Source organism: Notamacropus eugenii, chromosome 5, assembly GCF_028372415.1.
Source record: "Notamacropus eugenii isolate mMacEug1 chromosome 5, mMacEug1.pri_v2, whole genome shotgun sequence".
NCBI lineage: Eukaryota > Metazoa > Chordata > Mammalia > Diprotodontia > Macropodidae > Notamacropus > Notamacropus eugenii.
In genome coordinates this window covers 127,525,338-127,547,032 of record NC_092876.1, presented here as the reverse complement: position 1 = coordinate 127,547,032, position 21,695 = coordinate 127,525,338, and the positions used below count along the sequence as shown (strand labels likewise).

General features: G+C 41.1%; 1 long non-coding RNA gene across 1 annotated transcript; it reads left to right on the top strand.

The window, feature by feature from the left end:
* The first annotated feature begins 6,314 nt into the window (after window positions 1–6,314).
* LOC140505130 (uncharacterized) lies at window positions 6,315–21,464 on the top strand. Its single transcript, XR_011967387.1, has 3 exons — window positions 6,315–6,526; window positions 13,220–13,278; window positions 20,808–21,464. It is a non-coding gene; the product is annotated as an uncharacterized lncRNA (long non-coding RNA).
* Window positions 21,465–21,695: the final 231 nt, after the last annotated feature.

Below are 21,695 nucleotides of genomic sequence, written 5' to 3'. Positions count from 1 at the left end.
GTCAACATAAAAACTGGAGGAAAATGGTTAGAAATATCCTTCATAACTGCATCTAGTTGAGAGAATTCTTAAATAAGAGTTAAGAACATGACAAAAGATAAAATAGATAAATTTGGTTAAATGAAATTAAAAGTATTTGCATAAACAAAGCCAGTGCAACTAGAGCAAGAAGAGAAACCGTCAACTGGGAAAAAAATCTTTACATTAAATAGCTCTGATAAAGGTCTCATGTATATCTGGGTGTGTATGCACACACAAATACATGTATATGGAATTAAAAATATAGAAGATCAAGAGACATACTTGAGTGGAAAAGTGGTTAAAATAAGATGAACAAGCAGCTCTAAAAAATAAAAAATAAATGTAAACTTTTTTAAGAGAAAAAAAAGCATTAAAACTGATTAGCACGTTAAAAAAATAAAAACCACCTGATGGTATATGCTGTGTTCCACACCTGATGTTGTATGCAGTGTTCCACTCACTGACTTCTGCAAAGGAACAGGGGAAGGTGTTTTTTCTTTCTTTTTTTCTTTTAAATTTTTATTTTTTCTAATTACATGTAAAAACAATTTTTAGCATTCATTTATTAAAATTTTGAGTTTCAAATTCCGTCTCTCCTCTTGCCTCCACCCTCATTGAGAAGGCAAGCAATTTAATGCAAGTTGTACATGTGCAACTATGGAAAACATTTTCATATTAGTCAAATTTTAAAACATGAAAAAAAGCCATGAAAAAAGTAAAGAAAGTGAAAAATAGTATGCCTTAATCTGCATTCAGACTCTATCAGTTCTTTCTCTGGAAATGGATAGCATAGTTTTTTGGAATTATCTTGGATCATTGTATTGATGAAAACAGCTAAACTATGGGCGGGCAACCTGTGGCTTCTAGACCACATGTGGCCCTCTAGGTCCTCAAGTGCGGCCCTTTGAGTCCAAGTTTTACAGAACAAATCCTTTTGTTAAGTGGGTTTGTTCTGTGAAGTTTGGATTCAGTCAAAGTGCCAGACTTGAGCACCTAAAGGGTCACATATGGCCTCGAGACCAAAGGTTCACCACCCCTAAGCTAAGGCATTCACAGTTTATCGTCATACAATAATGCTGTAACTATGTACACTGTTCTGGTTCTACTTATTTCATTCTGCTTCATTTCATCTAAGTCCAGGTTTTATTGGAAGCATCCTGCTTGTCATTTCTGATAGCAATAGTATTTTGTTGCAATCATATATCACAACTTGCTCAGACATTCTCCAAATGATGGACATCCCCTCAATTTCCAATTCTTTACCATCACAAAAAAAAGAGCTACAATAAATATTTTTATACAAATAGGTCCTTTTCTTTCTAAAAATCTTTTTGGGATATAGACCTAATAGTGGTATTGCTGGGTCAAAGGGTATGCACAGATTTATAACCCTTTGGAATTAGTTCCAAATTGCTCTTCAGAATGCTTGGATCAGTTCACAACTCTACCAATTGTGGATTAATGTCCCATTTTTCCAACATTTGTCCTTTTCTTTTTCTGTCATGTTGGCCCATCTGGTAGATGTGAGGTAGTACCTCAGAATTGTTTTAATTTGCATTTCCCTAATCAATAGTGAGTTGCCCTAAAAACTTGGATCTTTGGGTTTATCTAACACTAGTTTACTATGGTCATTTACTGCTTTGTATTGTGTACCTAATCTATTCCATCGATCTACCACTCTGTTTCTTAGCCACGTTGTTTTGGAGATTACCACTCTGTAATACAGTTGGAGATCTGGCGCAGCTAGGCTAGGAAGTTATCTTTATGTGGCATTTCTTTGAGGGTCAAGCACAGTTATTATAATTTTGTGACATCCAGTCTTTGTTGCTTCTGAGTGGTTATCTTTTTATTTTCACTGTTGTAGTTATTGTACATATTGTTTTCTAGTCCTGCTTATTTTATTTACATCAGTTCATGTAAGTTGTTCCATACTTTTCTGTATCCATATTCATTGATTCATATAGCACAGTAATATTCCATTATATTCATGTGCTACTGCAATTTGTTTATCCGCTCCCCAGCTGATAGTCATCTACCATTGTGATTTTCATTTTTTTGCTACCACAAAAAGCATTGCTATAAATTTTTTGGTGTATATGGACCCTCTTTTTTTTGTCAGTGACCTCCTTGGGGTACATGCCTAGTAGTGGAATCTCTGGGCTAAAGATTTATGAATTTTAGTAATTTTATTTGTATAATTCCAAAATGCTTTCCAAAGTATTAATAGCAGTTCACAGCTCTATCAGTAATTCATTAGTGGGCTGATCTCTCTACAACTTCTCCAATATTGATTGCTTCAGTTTTTTGTCACCTTTGCCAGTTTTGAAGGTGTTAAGTGAAACCTCAGGATTATTTTGGATTTACATTTTTCTTATTATTAGTGACTTGGAGCATTCCTTCATATGGTGGTTAATTGTTTGGAATTCTTCTTTTGAGAAACTGTTCATATTCTTTGACCACTTTACTGAGGAATGACTTTTGGTCATATATTTCTGTTGTTTTTATGTCTTAAATATCAAGCTCTTACATTTTACACAAATATTTTTCCCAAGTGACTACTGCTTCTTATTCTAAATGTGTTAATTTTGGTTGTGCAAATGCTTTTCAATTTCATGTGATCAAAATTATCTATTTTATCTTTTGTAATTTCCTCTGTTCCTTGTTTAGGATTAGGTTTAGGATTCATCCCCTATCCAAAGTCTGAAAAGATCTATACCTCTTCTCATTTTTTTTAATGATGTGATCTTGAATTTTCAAGTCATATATCCAGTTTGAATGTATGATCTCAGCCTAATTTCTATTCATCTGCTTTCTACTTTTCCCAGTAGTTCTTTATCAAATAGGAGTTTCTTTCCTAAGAATTATACATTATTTATCATATGAATCATATGAAAGATTACTTCGAATCACTAAAAGACATACAAATCAGTTGTAGCTGAGGTTTTACCTCTCCCCTAGAAAAATGGCAAAGATGACAAACACATAAATGGTTGATATTGGCAGGGAGTAGGATATTGTATATAGGCACATTAATACACCATTAGTGGAGCCAGGAATTAGTCTGACTACTTCTAGAAAGCAATTTAGAATGATGCTCCTTGAAAGCAGGGATTTTTTTTTTTTTGCCTTTCTTTGTATCCCAAGTGCTTAGTACAGTGCCTGGCACATAGTGTTTGATAAATAAATGTTTGTTGAATTGACATGACACTGAAAAAAAGTAAGTAAAATGTCCATATCCATTGTTCCATCCCATTGCTAGATCAAAGATAGAAAGGTCACATGTATACCAAAATATTCATAGCAGCAATTTTGTGGTAGCAAAGAACTAGAAAAAAATTAGCTATCCATTAATTTTGAAATGATTAAACAGATTGTGGTGGTATATTATTGAACCATTACTCTGTCTTCAGTAACAATAAATATGAAAGATTCAGAGGCATGGGAAGATATCAAATGAAATGATGCAGAATTGAGTAAGCACAGAAGAATAAAAAGATATATACATAGAAAATGACCACAATAGTATAAAAAAACCCAACAACATGAACTTGATGGCTATCCCAGTTTGATTTTTTTTTTTTAAATTAAGGGGCCATCCCTTGAGTAACTACTTAAAGAAGCCATTGAATGGATGCATCTCACTCAAAGTGAGAATGTGATAAGACCTTGACCTGAAAGGGGCAGGGTCTCCCATGGCATCCTGGGCCATCTCCAGTCATTCTGATGAATATGAGGCCATTGGACCCAGATGACTCAGGAGAAGAAGGTGAGGCTGGTGAGCTGCACAGCCCTCCTTCATTCAAATCAAAGTCAGCTGTAAGTCATGTCATCAGCTTGATGGCATGGTCAAGAATGGTCATGGTTCAAGAATGAAGGACAAACACAACAACAACAATAATGATGTCCAAGTTTGATCTTGGAGACGAGTTGAGAAGATGTGTGTTCCTGTTGGTATTCTAGAAGATTACCATGGTAGGCAAGTAGAGAATGGACTAGAGTCAGGAAATACTTTAGGCAGGCTGATGTACCAAACAGCTGTTGTAACTGTCCAGGAAGGAGGTGATGAGGGCCTGCATCAAGGTGGCAGCTGTTTGAGTGGAGAAAAGGGGACATATAGGAGGTAGCTTTGGAAAGGCTGTCCTTACACTGAATCTGAGATCCTTCTCCCTTGTCATCTTTCCATTCTCTTCCTCTACATCCCTGACTCCCACCCCCAGGCAATTTTCTTCCTATATTCAGTTTAATTAGACAAGTATGGATTAAAAGCCTGCTTTTTAGGCAAGATTTAAGCTCTAGTCTTAATAACTCACCTTCCACCAAAATAAGTCCTGCCTCAGAACAGTCATCACAGCACCTCATGTTTATATAATAACAATAGCTCCCCTCTCTCTGAGGTGGCTGGTGCAAGTATTACTACCTCTATTTGGAAAATAGGATAAGCTAAGGTTTGAGAAATTTAAGGAATTTGCCTTACTAGCTACTTTGTACACAGTGCTGGAAATACAAAGATAAAATTAACAGCCCCTGCCTTCATAGATAAGTCCAATACAAGGTAGAGTGTGAGGAAGACCAAAAGATTTGAACAAAGTGCTATAGGGAAATTTGAAGGAGAGAATATTTTCAATTATGGGGAGAAAAAAGAAGGCTTTTTGGAAGAAGTCGCCCTTGAGTTGAGCCTTGAAAGAATCAAAGGATTCTGAAAGGCATGAATGAGGGGAGTGAACTAGATGCGGGGAATAAGCAAGTCTCAGTTCTCAGAGGTGGAGATGGCAGGTTGAATTCAGAATTCAGAAAATGGCTAGTTGGGAAGTAGGAAGACTACAAAGTCAAGGGTCAGAAAGCCTGGGGAAGTCTTAGGCAGGCCTCTGACAATTGCTGTGTCACTTTGGGCAGGCTGTTTTTTCTCAGTTTTCTTTTCTATAAAATGAAATGAATCCTCTTTACCCTTCCTTTCTTACCAACTGTCATGAATCTGGCAAGATCAGCCTGTTCCCCCAGTTACGTCATGGAGGATCATATAAAATAAACTTGAAATGGCATATCAGAATAAGATTATAGAAGGCTTCATATGCCAAAAGGAGTTTCCATTTTATCCTAAAGGCAATAGGGAATAACCAAAGATTTTTAGCAGGGCCTTAGTAAAAGAAAAATTATTTTGGCAGCTGTATGAAGGATAGATAGGCTTCCATTTCAGTGGGAAGGATCTTAAGGATGGATTGAAGTGAGAAGAGATTGGAGGTAAAGAGATTTAGGGGCATTAAGTGAGAGGGTATGAGAACCAAAAATCTGCTATTGATTGGGTATGTATGTCAAGAGAATGGGACAGATAACAAGGGACAATGATGGTAGGATAGATAAGACTTGACAGCTGATTAGATACTGCCGAGGGGTTGGGGTGGGGTGGGGGTGGAGCTGTGGAGGAGGGAAGAATCAACATAGAACAAGCCTGCCTCCACTTTTCAATTACTGCCTGTCAGACACTTTGGGGAGAACAGTCCCCCAAGTAGGGAGACTGCTTTTTGCTTTGTCAAGCACTTTGATGGTCATTATCTCACTGAACCTAAGACATCTCTAGGAGTTGTCATCTCCCTTTTTCATAAGAGAAAATTGAAGATAAAGAGTGAAGTATCCAACTGTAGGGCAATTCAATTCAATGCTACAAATATTTCCCAAATACGGATAACAAGGCTAAGTTCTGGGAGCAGCACAAAGGTTACATAAGACAAGGTCCCTAGCTTCATGGAGCACACAGTCTAGTAAGGGGGTTGGACACATACTATGACTATAAGACATTGAATGTGAAGGTCATAGTAAGTGGCTGAACAGGATTTGAACCCAGGACTCTCGTGACTCCCAACCCATGGGTCTCTTCACAATTTTAGAAAGAGCCTTGAACTGGGAAGCATATGTCTTAACATCTATTCATCCCTCTCACACTAACTCATGGTGTGATGTGGGGCAAGTCACATCCCCTGTCTCTACCTCAGTGCCTCCAGCTGTAGCTGGAGAAATACATTTGTTTAAATTAAGGTTTGTCCTCCTGCCAACCCTCACCCCCATCCCCAGCCCCCATCCATAGAAAGGGAACATGCCTGTCTATCTGCCTTGGTGTGTCCCATAGCATTGAGCTTGCAGCTCTGCACTCCCCCTTCGTAACTAAGCCCCCCTCCAGACCTCCCCGAAAGCTGCCTGCAAAAGCAGCATCTTCATTTGAGACACGAGAGTTGCTTGGACATGTTAGCAATTCCTGACTCAGCCAACTCTGCCATCACTCATTCTCTCCTTTCTTCTAGTCTTTTCAGGCACAGGAAAAACCTGGGTAATGGGAGGACAAAAACCTGGAAATTGGCATCAGAAGATGTGGATCCATTCAACTTCTATCCACTGCTTACTGGCTGTGTCACCTAGGACAGACCTCACCCTGCTCAGCCTCATCTGCCTCCTCTACAGAATGGGGACAGTGATTCTTACCCTCCCTACCTCAAGAGCACTATAGAAACAGGAGGTATTATTGTTATGATCATATCCATGTGTATCCAATGCTGTCCCATGAACATTTGCTTATACTATTTCCCAGGCCTAAAATACCCTGCCTCCTATTCCTGGTCATTGATGGCCAAATTAGATTTGTTGTGCGAGGTTTAGATTCAGTCAAAGGGCTGGACTTGAGGACCTAGAGAGCCACATGTGGCCTTGAACCTGCAGGTTCCCCACCCCTGATTTAGAGTGAATTCAACTTTCTTTAATTTACACAGGAGGAAACTGAGGCCCAGAGATTTTAAAAGACTAAAGAGAAGCAGCAGAGCTAGGATTTGAACCCAGGTCTAATGGAAAGAGCATTAGTCTGAAGTCATAATATTTGGGTCCCAGTCTGCCCCCTATTATTTGTGTGGCGCTGAGCAAGTCATTTTCCCTTTTGGGGTTTCAGTTACAAAGTGGAGGAGGTTAGACCACGTCTAACCCTCAGTGATTCTTTGATTCTCTCCCTACATATTCATTCCACTGGACCATGATATCTCTCAGCAAGTCCTGCCCTCAGTGGATACAAATCTCACCTACCCTTGGAGGTCCAGTGCAACTGCCCCCTCCTCCAGGAAGCATTTCCTGGCTACATTCATTAAAAATAACAACACATGTATAAGCCCTCACGTACTATGTACAGGGCCCAGGGTATAAGAGTGAGTGAAGTACTGAGCCCCTGTCCTCAGAAAGCTCACAATCTAGCTGGAGAGAATAAGATAGAAGATGGTCACAAACATACCAAGACAAGTATAAGCAATGGATGGGAAAGGTTTAAAGTGTGGGAAGTGACGGTGATGTCAAGGAGACATCATGTTGAAGGGAAAGGAATTCGGGCTGTGGAGCTGGAGTACCATGGTGGTCGCCTTTCTGGACCTCAGTTTCCTCATCTGTGTAACAAGTAGGGTTGGAGTGGGATGTCATCTCTAAATTCCCTCCCCACTCTTCATCTATATCCTTGAAGATGCCCTTCTCCCCCCAGATGGGAACAATCTGCCCAGAGCTTTTATTCTTCTTGGGCTCAATCTCTAACCATTTCAAAGATCAGAGTTCTCTCTTGTTTTCTAGTCCCCAGTCCTGGACATCTCCTAACCTTCCACTGACTCTCAGAAGCTTACAGTGCCTCCTAATTTCTCTTTGTCTCCTCTCAAGCCAATGGTGCTTAAACATTGTTTATTTACAGGAAGAAGAACTTTACATCACTGTGAAAGGCAGCCTAATCTAATAGAAAACACACCCACCTTGGTATTTAGAGACCTGGGTTCAAGTCTCAGCCCACTGTGACTGGATGAGTCACCTAACCTTTCTATGCCTCAGCATCCACATCTGCAAAATAGGGACAAAGCTGCTCTGAAAGGAAAATTTCTTAAACCACACACAGCTGGGAGTTATTATTCTCATAGGCTCCCTGAAAGGCCTCCAGGGATGCCTCCCTGATTGTCTCTATCCCTAATTTGTGAAAAGGAGATAATAATGTTTCCTGCTCCTCCCCTGACATCATTCTTGGATGTCTCATCATGGCATGGAGAAGACCCTAAGCTCTCAAAGACTTTTCTGGAAGACCCTACCCAGCTGGAAAGGCTTCTAAAACAGGACCCCCACCAGACTCTGTGTCTGTATTGAAGGTCTAGCCTAGCCAAGTACCAGAGAGTTGGATGCCAGTGGGGATGATTTCTTTTCCAACCACAGCAAGTTATGAAGCATACTACTCAGTGGAGTGGGAGGTGGGGGGAGAGGGGGACAAAAGTGGGGTGTGATCTGACCACACTGCTCAAACACCCAATCTCTGAAGTTCTGAAGGGTATGCATCTCTACAGAACCCATGGAACAGAATTCTAATGGAATCACAGAATGTTACAGCTGGAAGGAATTGAGTTTCAAGGGTTTGTCATCTTTGTGTGTGTGTGTGTATGTGTGTGTCTCAGCCTTCTTTGATAATCTGGTGAAGCCTAGGGACCCCTCCTCAGAATCCTACTTTTAAATGCCTAAAACAAAATACAATGCTATTATTATCTCATTTTATAGATGCAAAAACTGAGGCCTATGGAGATAAAGTGACTTGCACAGGATCCCGTAGGCAGTGAAGTTTCTGAAGCCAGATATGAACTCAGGTCATCCTGACTTCATGTGCAGCATTCTACCCCTTAATCCCAGTGCTGATGTCTTAATTTTTTCCATTTATATAATAATGTTAATTTTGCATATTATTGTCCTAGCTCTGCTTTCTTCACTCTTCCACAATTCATATAGACCTCTCCATTTTTCTCTTAATTCCTCATTTGTTGTTATTATGGCCCAGTAATATTATTGTATATAACATCTATAAGCATCCAGTTTTTTTGATCTTTCCTCAGTGAATCTGGCCTAACTCTTTATGGCCATCTTCTATTATCTAACAAAGCCCCCAGAACCCCATCAATGTTTGTTCTGTGTAGTTCTTGCCTTATGGACAATTTCTCATACCTGGGACCTTGGATCATGGCTTTGGCTCTGTACAGAATCCAACCTCGGGCTTTATTTCACTAGTGCAAACCATACGAAATCCCTAGCCCATGAGGATATGCTGACTTTCCACCCACATGATCATAGGCTCATGTTTGGAACATGAGTCTCAGAAGACTCTTCATGTTCTAAAACAATGATGAGGACCCCTGGACTTTAAAGACTGGGGAGGAATTCAACAGAAGATGATAGGGAAGAGGCATGTTCCAAGTCGTGGAAACAACACGAGCAAAGGCCTGGAATCTGGAGTGCTCAGGACATGCTGGAGGACTGTTTGTTTAGAGCAGGGATAGAGGGCCTGCAGCCTCAAGGCCACATGTGGCCCTTTAGGTCCTCTAGTGTGGCCCTTTGATGGAATCTAAACTTCACAGAACAAATCCCCTTAATGAAAGGATTTGTTCTGTAAAACTTGGACTCAGTCAAAAGGCTGCATACCCAGTGGTCTGGAAGACCATATGTGGCCTTAAGGCTGCAGGTTCTCCACCCCTGGGTGAAAACATAGCAGGGAATAGGGGGTAGCAAATGAAGAGGGGGGTAAGGAGCTGAAGCTGAAAAGGCCAGTTGGGAAGGTTCTTGAATACCAGGCTAAGACATCCAAACTTTATCTAGTAGACAACAGGAATCCACTGAAGGCTTTGGAGTAGAAGAGTGATGTGATCAGAATTACATGTAAAAAAAATGATGCTGGAAGCCAATAAAGGAGGGATTGGAGGAGTCAGAGTGGAAGTTGGAATGCCTGTCAAGAGACTATTATAAGAGTCTGGATAGGAGGTGATAAGGGCCAGGATTCTAATGTTCATGGACTGGTTACATGTGTTAACTGGCAATGTCCAATCACTAGTCTCGATCCTAAGCAACATTAAAAATCATCCTCTCCAATCCCTCCTTTGCTTGTAAAGGAAGAGATTACTTAGGACAGGGGGCACTAAGGAAGAGGTGGTGACCACCAGAGCTTTGAAGGATGAGGATTTCAGCAGGTGGAAAGGAGGCATTTTCAGTGGGAGTAACTCCTTGCCCTAATCTACAGCACTTTCAGCCATCTGGTAGTTAGTTAGCATGACTTGCCTAGTCCAGCTGGAAGAGTATTTTAGGCATGGGGGCAAAGCCAGACTGGTAAGTTGCCATTCTGGTTTCCAGAGCCCCGCTGCTGAGAAACTCATTACCCGTGGAGGAGGTAGGAGGGTGGAGCTCATTGCCGTGCAGCAGCAGAGGAGGTGCTTAATCATCTGGTGGCTTCTAATTAATTTTAACTAATTATTCTTGCTAACTTTGTGGTAAGCTCTCTTGTTTCAACCTGCTGAAGGAGTACAAGGCATGCCAATGCCCCTTAAATTTTGCACACTGGGACAAAACCTTGATTGCCCTGCTCTAGTTATGGCTCTGCAGTTAGCCATTCTTTTAACAAGAATTTATTTAGCACACTGTATATTCCAGGCCCTGTATTTAACTACAAAGATATAAAAAAAAAAGGCAAAAGCAGTTTCTGACCTCAAGAAGCCTAGATTCTAATGGGAAAGACAACATGCAACTAACTAGTTACATACAAAATATAAACAGGCAATCTGAGAGGGGAGAGATAGAGATGGGGGGAAGGTCAGAGAGGCTGGGAAAGGCCTTTTGCAGAAGGTAAGAATTGAGCTGAATCTTGAAAGGAATCAGGAAAATTAAAAGGGAAAGGTGAAAGCAGAGAATTATAGGCATGAAGGATAGACAGAGCAAAGGCAAGGAGATGGGAGATGTAGTGACAGATTTGAAACAGCAAGTAAGCCCATGTAGATGGATGGCAGGGGACGCGGAGAATAAAGTATAGAAAGATTGGAAAGGTAGGAAGCAGCCAGGCTAGGAAATGAAGGATTTATGCTTGATCCTGGAGGGATTAGCAGCTCATTGGGAGTGGGGGTGGGTATGAGGAGAGTGACATGAGTTAACCTTCACCTTGGCAACAGAATGAATGGAGGATGGATCATACTGGGAAGAAGCCTGAAATAGGGAGACAGGTTTGAAGGCCATTGAAATAGTGCAGGAGAGAGGTGATGAGGGCCTGAGGTAAAGGTGTTGGCTGTGAGTGGAGACTAGTGGATTTATACAAGAGTTGTTGTGAGGGTGGGAAGGACAAGATTTGGCAATGGATTGGATATGTGAGGTGAAAATGAGGATGATGGGTGTGGGTGACTGGAAGGATGATGGGTTGGGCGTAGAGGTGGAACAGAATGGGTTCTGTTTTGGACATGTTAAATGTGAGATGCTTCTTTATGTAGGTTCTTTGTTCTAAACCTTATTACAAACTCCTTAAATACAAAGATTCTCCCCTATTCCTAGGAACTTCATCATCATTACTCCCTCTCCATTCCCCGTCTATACTTCTATACAACTTTCTTTCTCTTTCTCACTCTCTCTTTCTCTCTGTCTCTCCTTCCTTCCCTCTCTCTTTCCTTTTCTCCCTCTTTATCTTTCTCTGTTTCTCACTCTCTCCCTCCTTCTTCCTTCCTCTCTCTCTTCTTCCATATTCTCCATTTTACTCTCTGACTCTCTTTTTTTCTCTCTCTCTGTTGCTCTCTTTCTCCCTTCTCTCCCTCTTTCTCTCCCCTTTCCTCCTTTATCTTTCTCTTTTTCTCACTCTCTCCCTTCCTCTTCCTCTCTCTCCTCTTCCTTCTCTCCATATTACTCCCTCTTTCTCTGACTCTCTTGCTTGCTTTCTCTCTCTGTTTTCCCCTCTCTTTCTCTCTCTCTCTTTCCTTACCCCCCCCCTTTTCCCCCTTCCTCATTCTCCTTGGCTCAATAATTTCAAGACTCAGGTATAATTAAAAATAGTCAGAACTCTAGGTTAGCAAAGGCCAGACCTTGACATCTTGAGGGATCATAGAAGGTCAAGGAGTTAGAAGGGCCCTTAGCATATATAATGCTGGAGTTGAGAGGGACATAAAAACACTGAATATCAGAGTTCAAAGGGAACTTGGACTTTAAGAAACATTTATGACACTGCATTTGCAAAGCATTTTCCTCACAACAACTCTGTGTAATGCAAGCATTATAATCCCCATTTTACAAAGGAAGAAACTGAGTGCATGGAGGTGTAGGATATTATGCAAGTAGGGATGACAAGATTTAGCAACTGATCAGATGTGGAATTTGAGAGTAAAGGAAGAAACCAAAGATAATCACAAGGAAGAGAATCTCTCTGGCTGCTTCAAGAAGTGCCCTTCCCCTAACATAATCTATTTTCCATCTCATTAGGTACTGGATGGCACTGTAAAGATGGTGATAATGTCAATAGAAATGGATAATTTTGGAGGACAAATGAGTGTAAGGGAAATATGTGTAATGCACTAATCCTTGTTTAACTACTCAAAGACAGTCACCTTCTATAAATCTTCTCTTTTCCAGGTAGATATTCTGAGTTTCTTAATCTGTATGAATTGGTCTCCAGTTGGCTCCCTCTGAAAAGCCTCTGGTTTGTCAATGTTTCCCAAAATGTGGCTGTAGAACTGGTTTTCCAATTGAACAGATTGCCTTGAGAACACCAAAACAATTTGTAGGGAATATTGTGAGGAAGGTATTCATATATTACCATCCCAGATGGGCTTGGATTAAATGGCATCTCAGGTCAATAAAAAATCCAAATTGTGTGTGTTGTGTGGTTACAAAGAGGAAGGTTTTGGTAGGATATTAATAATAACTTTCTAACAGATACAACTGAGCAAACATCATCAAACCTCCCTTCCTGGGCCTGGGATTTCATCATCTTTAAAATGGGGGATAGGGTGGATTTTGCTGGCCTTTGAGGTCCCTCCCAGCTCTAGAGAGTGCTGCTCCTAAGATTTTTGGAGGTGTTGAAAGATCTTTGGTGCGAGAGCCAAGAGACCTTCTGACTCAGGCTTAGCCACCACCGAACATAGGATTTTGAGCTGGAATGGACCTTAGATATCATTTAGTGCAACCCTTTCACCTTTTTTAAAAGTTAAAAAAAATTAATCATGAATGTAATAATCAGCCACAACCATAAATATTTCAGTATGTATGTTTATGTGTGTGTGTGTATGTGTGTGCGGGGGGGGGGAGTATGAAACCAATGTCTGTTAGACAGGTTTTTGTAAAGTACATATTAAATCTAATGTGGTGTTGATACAATTACCGTTTGTTTGTGTCCCATTCTGAATTTCTTCTTTTTTTTATGTAGGGATAGAAACTAGATTTCATTGATAGAACCATGCAGGTTGGCAGCATCTCACTGAGAAGGTAAGTGACTCAACTAGAGTGACCATCAGTACATGTCAGAGGCACTGAACCCTGCTCTTCTTGGCTCCATTGGCAGTTCTCTAATTACTATGCCATCTCTGTCTTCCCTTCTCCATATACTTTCCAAATGTAAATGATCTTTTCTCCTTCTTTCTTTTTTTCTCACTCCCTTCTTCTTTCTTTCCCTCTCTCATTCCTTTCTTCTTTTTTCCTTCTTTCCTCCCTCTTTCCTTCCACCCTCCTTCTCTTCTACTTGTCCTTCCTTCCTCCCTTTCTCTCCTCCTTCCTTCACTCTCTTCTTTCCTTCCTTTTCCCTCCTTTTCTTTTCTCTTTCCTCTTCCTTCCTTCCCTTCCTCTTTCCTTCCTTTCCCTGAGCCTGAATTCTTCTGGATTCTCTGATTCCTTATCCTGTGCACATTCTCTACACTAGACTATGTCCTACTCAATGGTCAAGAGACTCGAAAAAAAAGTTTTTTTCCTCTCTCTGAATCTCAATTTCCTTACCTAAAAACTGAAGAACTTAGACTTAGAAGGAACCTCAGAGGTCTTCCAATCCCCTAATTTTGTAAAAGAAACTGAGAGCCAGAGGAAGGGAAGAGTCAGGATTAGAGCCCAGGTCCCCCGACTCCAAATCTGTCCCTCCTTCCATGGCGCCATGCTGCTGTTGTCTGAGATTCCTTCCAGCTCTGGCATTCTTTCCATCCCTAAGACTCTGATGTTATCTCAGAGAAGACTCCCTGGCTGGGGCCCCCTTCTCCCTAGAAGGGATCTCTTTTTCTTTGTCTAGAAAGGGTGGGCTACTAGATGTCAGACACCCCACCCTGAGCATCCAAAGAAGCAAGGCTTTGAAACTGTTCACTGATTGACAGCTCCTCAGTTCACTCAGACTGGAACATCCCACAGACCTGTCCTTCCTTCCCTTCACACCTCCCATCAAAGGCTTGTTTGTCTAGTTAGGCCTCGGTGAAGACAGCTCAAGAACACAGCTGATTGCTCAAGTCATGGCCAAAGAATGTGGAAGCTTCATTCTGAGCTGAGGAAAAGGAGTAGAAAATGAACCAGGATCATTTAGTCTAGTTCCCAGTAGGAATACTCCGCTCTCAGGAGAGGTTGGATTAGATGCTCTCTAAGGTCCCTTCCAGTCATAAATCCCATACTCAATTCAATAAACATTTATTAATCACCTACTGTGTGCCAGGTATTATTCTGTATAAGAAAAAGAAAAACAGTCCCTACCCTCAAGGAGTTTATATTCTAATGGAAGAAGACTCAAAGGAGGTAGGGCAGCCAGGGGATTGCCACTACTGGGTGAGCCGTGATGTTCTGTGGAATCAAAATCAAGCAAAACTACTAAGGAAAAATGGAGTTATCTGAAAAGCTTTGAAAGTTCTGAGTTTTCTATAAAGGAAGGCTTAGCCCCATGACTTGTGGCTGTGGACACTTGCTAGTTGTGTAACCCTGAACAAGTCACTTTAGTGCAGTGCCTGGCACACAGTAGGCACTTAATAAATGTTTATTGGTTGATTGGTTTCCCAGAGGTTCAGTTTCCTCCTTTGTAAAATGGGAATAACCATAGTCATATTATCTATCTCACAAGGTTGTTGTGAGGGAAGTGCTATGTGTTATACCACAGAAGTAAATGCTTAATAAATGCATTATCTATCATCTATTTATCATCATCATCTATTTATCTACCTATTTATCAATTATATCTCAATTCAAAAGCACTATAGAAATGAACACATTATCTATAGAGAAGAAAATCCTGGAAGGCATTTGTTGACAGCAACTTATCCTGGTACCATTAAAAGTCCCTGACTAGGGCACCTGTGCAGTTGAGAAAAATGAGGCACAGAGAAGTGACTTGCCCAAGTATCAAAGTGTCTAGCAAGTGTCAAAGTTAGAACCATAGGATTTAGTGCTGGAAGTGACTTTGGAGATCATCTAATCCAATTCTCTCATTTTACAGATGAGGAAACCAGAGTTCCAGACAAATAAATACTTTGTGCCAGGCCACCCAGAGAGCTGGATTTTGAGCCCAGTTCTTTCAGCTCCAAGGCTTTCCCTTTCCCATAGTACCACAGCTGCCTTTCTAGAATCTCAGCCAGGTTAATCAGTTCATCAGTTAATATCTATTACATGGCTACTATGCACCAGGCACAAAAAGAGGCAAAGGGCAATCCATGTCCTCCAGGAACTTAAAATCAAATGGAAAGTTAAGAACTTCTTCCCAGGCTGTCAGTACCATACAGAAATGAGTCAGAGATGATATGATGGGATATGAAAGATTAATCATTCTTTCCTCCTCCTCCTAGTATAGCTGAAGCAGCATCTACGGAGGCCCCTGCCACATGAGCTAAGCTAGTTTTTCCCTAAAAGGAATAATAAAAGGAATAAGACAGCTAAGTGATGCAGTGGATAGAGGTCTGGGCCTGGAGTCAGAGAGATCTGAGTTCAAATTTGGCCTCAGACACCAGCAGTGTAACCCTAGGTTGAAGTTCAGTTTCTTCAACTATAAAATGGGGATAATAACAGCACCTACCTCTCAGAGTTATTGTGAGGGTCAAATGAGATAATATTTGTATAACATTTAGCATGGTGCCTGGAACATACTAGGTGCTTAATAAATGCTTATTTCTATCCTTCATAAAAGGCTTTGAAACTTTCCTTGATATTTGGTTGGTCCAAGAGACTAAGACAATAATATAACTTCTTGATGACCGAAGTAGAATCACATTCCAATATTCTCAAATAGAAACAATTCTCAAGGCAGTTTCAAGGTAGTCCAGAGAATTAAAAACAAATAACAGTCTCCAGCAACAAAGTTAAAAAGCATTTAGCAGATGAGGAGTCAGGAGATTCTTAGTCTTTATGCACGTTGTCAACAGTTGAGCAATGAGGGAAGCTGCACTGGAATAAACCAGTGCTTTTGCTGGATATCCTTTCCATGCTGTTGGTAAGAAAATATCCTTTTGTTTAATGTTAGATGGTCTATGAGTGTATCATTTTGTTCTTATCTTGATCCTGAGCCACTGAGCTATCCTGAGTCAGGCCTGGCCCAGAGCATCCAGGCTCCATAGAAGTCAGACCAGAGAGAGGTTGGGTAATCCCTAATGAGGATGAGCTTATTGGAGCTAGACGTAGAATTGAGGAGTAGAATTGGGTTTAGAGATCATTTAGCCCAATCTCTTCCCCTCATTTCATGGGTGGGAACACTGAGTCTCAGTGTCAAATTATCCTACTTGTTCCTTGGTCCAAGGCATCCCATCTCCTATCGTTATGCCCTGGAATGTACTTTCTCTTAACCTTGACTTAGAATCCTGTAGACTTCAGAAGCCATTCATTACAATGCTTTAATTTTATGGATAAGGAAATTAAGGTTAAATGATGTACCCTAAATTACATAGGTAGTATCAGGGGCAGGATTTGAATCTAAATCCTCTGATTTCAGAGTCAGTATTTTTTCCCCCTGAACCAACAGCCTCCTTCAAAACCTATCACATGAAGTCTTTTACTGATTCCACTCCTGCCACTACCTGCTTATGCCTTCTTCTCTCATTATCTCATATCTACTTTTTTTATATTATGTGTTTACTTCTAGAATAGGGCCAAGGGAACTGAGAATTTAACTCTTCCAGTGGTCCCATGATCAGGACTTATGTCTTGGTGTTTGGCCCAGGCCCTTCTATTACCAAGGTGCCTTTCTGAGTTCTAGGACTCTCTGAGCTCAGGTACACCTGGTTTAGTTCTAAGGGAGTCTGATCTCTCAACAAAGGGAACTTGTACTCTCTGGCTCATTATGTTCCCTGTCCTGGTAATTCTGGGAAAAATCTCTTAAATAAAGCTTAGAGTTGGCTCATATCTAGAGGCTTCCCAAAAAGGTTTAAGAGGGTCCTTTCTAGAAAGTTAATGTACAAAGTAAATGAGATATAGGACAGTTATTTATTTTCTCTACCACAAAAGAGATGCTAAAATACAAAATATTCATAAGTGTACATTTATAGATGCTTAAAATATGAAACAATAACCCATAATTCCTATTATACTCTCCTTGAGGTTGATACTTAAAATATTTAAACATAAAACACTTTGTGGGTCTGTTAACAGGGATCTCGCCTTCTCCTTGAGACAACCAGATGGTTTAATGGGTCAGGAATCAAGAAGACATGAGTTCAAATCTGGTCCCAGACAAGTTCTAGCTGTGTTACCCTGGGCAAAACATGTAACCGTTATTTGTCTCAGTTTACTCAATTGTAAAATGAGGATAATAATAGCACCTACCTTGCAGATTTGTTGTGAGGTTCAAACGAAATGATATTTGTAAATACCAGCATAGCACCTGGCACATAGTAGGTGTTATATAAATGCTTATTCCCTTTCCCCTTTCTTCCCCCAACTTTAATTCCTGGTAACTTACTCAAGGTCCATGTCTTCTGCCAAGCCAGCCCAAGGCTGTGGATCATTCTCTAGGCATTGCTCATCTCCTCTGGGGCGTTGTTTCAAAGGTCATCTTCTGGGTGACCAGCACCTAGACCCAAGAGCTTTCACAATTTCTAACTCATGAAGTTTCCCCTGAGGCAAAAAACATCACTCTCAGAATTACTGCTCAGTTTCCTGTGCTTGAGGATAGGAACACAAAGCAGAAGAGGCAGCTAGGGCCAGGCTCATGGTCACCTAGAAAAGCACATGCCTTTGTTACTTTCTATGAGCAGTCTCTATTGCTACCAAGGGGAAGAGACAAGGGAAGAGAATTAGCTTCTTCTTCCCCAACCCTGACTCCTGGGAAATTCTACTATTCCTATCTGAATCCTAAGTCACATATTTGACAGATGGGGGGTGGAGAGAGAGAGAGACAAAGAGAGAGACAGAGACAGAGAGAGAGACAGAGAGAGAGACAGAGAGAGAGAGAGGACTTTTCCTCCTCGTCAGTGGTCAGTTCTATTTGGAATTCCCTCCCCTCCCCTTGTTGCCATCATGGAGATCAAGGGACCAAACAAGATCCTCTGGTCTCAAAGTGCCCTCCAACAGGGAACATGCCTCATCAGAGGTAGATCATTGGGCAACTAGAAGGGACTGGAAAGCACATTCAGTCTCCTCACTTATCTATATACATATTGTTTCCTCTAATGCAATGTAAGATCCTCAAGATCAGGAGCCATTTTGGTTTCTTCTTTGTGTCTTTACCTATTTTCAGTACCTAACACAAAATATATGCTTGATAAATACTTTTCGGCAGATTTATTAATTCCTTGGCGAATCAAATTCTTGATGAGTTGAATTGAATGTGACTGTGATGGCCAATGGTCAGCACAACGAGTTAGTGATGATAGAGCTATGCTCCTAGGATTTTGAATCATGAGGGGACCTTAGAAATTACCTCTTTTATATATGAGGGACTGAGTGAGGTTCAGAAAGGCTAAGGCCTTGCAAAAGGTCACACAGTAAAGCAGGTTTCATGGGTATGATGCTAATCTGACTCTTCTGATTTCAAATCCAGTCCATTTTCCACTACACTGCTCTCTCTTTGCCTAGAGCCCAGCTCTTCTGATTCCAGTTCCAGGACTCTTTCTACTGGTCACACCGTCCTTAGAAGCCCTTCAGGGAGAGAGTTTGTTTACCCACTCCTGTGGGTCATTTATGCCTGTACCCCATGGACCAAACAGCATCAAACCCTAAATATGCAGACACTGGGAAAAGGGTGGGAGTCACTTGTACTGATCTTCCTGGCCCCAAAAGAAAGGAAAAACTGGGTTTCTCAGTGGGAGGCCAGATTTTTTCTTTTTTAAATTTTTTGGATTCTTGCCTCTTTGGGATTTGGAATTGTTTATTATTTTTTTCCTTTTGGTGGGAATTAAGACAGGGGCAAAATATTTCCTTGAGTCTGAGAGGCTATTTTCGGCAAGGCAACTTTAATGAAGGCTCTTGGCTAATTGTTTGACTATTTACAGGATACATTAGAACATCCCGCCTCTCTTCCCTTTCACTTGGACTCGATCGCCTCAAAATTCTACGATCCTTCTGGGCTTCCTTGCTAGGCAAATAATTCAGAAGGTCACAACACTCATAGAAAGGTCGTAGTAGAAGGAGGCTGACCCTGGGCAAATTCCTTCTGCTCACTGGATCTTAATTTCCCCATCTATTAAAAAGGTGTGGGGGGTGGGGAGGGCTTGGACTAGATAACATCTAAAGCATTTTCTAGCTCTGACCCTCTATCTTTAATATTCTGAACTAGTTAATTTAGTTCAACATCAAAACAAGTATTTAATGAGCCTGGCATGTTGCAAAGTGATGGGGATATCAACTAAATAGCTCTGCCCCAAGGAGTTTACATTCTACTACAGTTCCTTACAGTTCTTATAGTTCACATTTTCTTTTCTGACATTTTGTGTTCTAAGGTCCTTCTAGCTCTGATTGTCTGCGTTCTATATTCTGCCATTCAATATTGCTTCCCCAGGGAGGATAGGGGAAGGGACTAGACTTGTAATTTTATTGGTATAAGGCAGGAGTAAGGAACCTGATTTGTTTGGCGAAGTTTGGGTTCAGTCAAAGGGAACCTAAAGGACCACATGTGGCTTTGAAGCCACAGGTTCCCCACTCCTGGTATAGGGAACTCTACAGTGAGAAAGTTGTAGGATGGTCTCTTCTCTGCCACTTACAGTCCTAGAGAGTCCTAGAGAGTGCCTGGGCCACTGAGAGGGGAAGACCCTTGTCCAGTGTCACACATCCAATCTACATCAGAAAGGAGACTTGCACCCTGGTCTTTAGGGCTTGAGGGCAGGTCTCTGTTACTATGTTATTCTGCCCTCACTCCTACCCCAGGAAGAGGGGGAGTAATAATCTGCATGGCCCCAGATATCTATATGCAAACAAAGAGTGACTAAAAAATGAAGAGAATTCGACAGTGTAATGTAATAGGGTCAGATGGGTATCATAGTAATTTTGGATACTTGGTGGACAGGGCTTGGGATCCATCATGACTAGATGACACCTTTGGGAAGGTATTGGTTTGGACCTGTAGTTTTCTGGGTATAGGGAGCTTCTGATGAAGAAATGCCCTCTTCCAATGCAGATAGTCAAGTGTTCTGTAGCATAGAACTTTAGAGAGGAACCTGAAGACATTGAGAGGTTAAGTGGCTTGCCAAGGTCACACAACCATGTGTTAGAAATGAGACCTGAACTCATGTCTTTCTGTCTGTGAAGCTGTCCATCTGGCACTCTGGAAGGATATATTACCTTCATCAAAAAGAGCAGATTCGATTTTTTAAAGGGTGCTACAGTAGCACTATACATTCAAATTTAGCAGACCTTTATTAAGTGCCTTCTATGTGCTTGGCATCCCTGACTGGACCATCACCTCCTTTCATTTTTATCTTTGTATCCCCAGTGCCTAGCATTGTAGCTGGTACATAGTTGACATTCAGTTTTCAAAGAGGACTAGTGATATCATGGGGTGATATCTTGACTTGAACATAAATGAATTTAAGTGAAGCAGAGTTGCACAAAGTCATCAGCCTCACTCTCTCTTTCAGAACACTTCAAGTCCAATGGCAAGACAAAAATCAGGATGACTGATGATGGCCTGGAATGCAGTGGATGATCTTGCTGTCTTCAATGTCTGACCAAGCCCTAGGTTCTCCATAGCACCTGCTTTAGCTGCCTTCCTACCTGTTGGAATAAGTTGTTCTCATCCTTCCATTATCCCCACCCCTCACCCCAGGGCAGGGGAGTGGAGAAGTCTTCACATGCTTGGGGTAGGCATCCCCCTAACTCACCAAAGGTATTGAGGCCTATTGGGTTACCCTCAACCTGGTTTAGACCATTTGCCTAGATGTTTTTACCATGGTGTGGCCACTGCATGTGCTACATATAGCTTCTTGGAGCCACAGGTGAGAGTTGGGTGACAGGTGAATACCAAAAGCAGTGAAAAGCATTGGGCAAGGCCTCATACCAGAGGTGTGAGTCCTCCTTGAACACCCTATACACCCCATAGTAGGTACTTAATAAATACTTGCTATTGAATTTATTAAATGCAATTAGATGCTTGATTAATTTGAGAGGATCCAAAGATAAAATATAACTTAGTTTCTGCTTTCAAAGAATGTTCAATTTACAATATGACAGGTTTGAAAATAAATAGAAGAATATGATGAACAAAGAAGAGATCCAGATAAAATACTTTAGGAAAATTTGAAGGAAAGACTACTTGGGAGGGGAGGGGATAGAGAGAGCAAGGAAGTCTTCATGCAGGAGGAAGACACTTGAGCTAGGCTTTGAAGAAAGAGAATAATTTCAACAGGCATGTGTGAATGGCCAATTCTAGCAGACAGCAGAATTAGAACACAAATCTTATGGTTGAACTGGCCTCAAAGAAAAGTGCATCAATGCCAATAGTAAATCAATGTCACACAGGGGAAAAT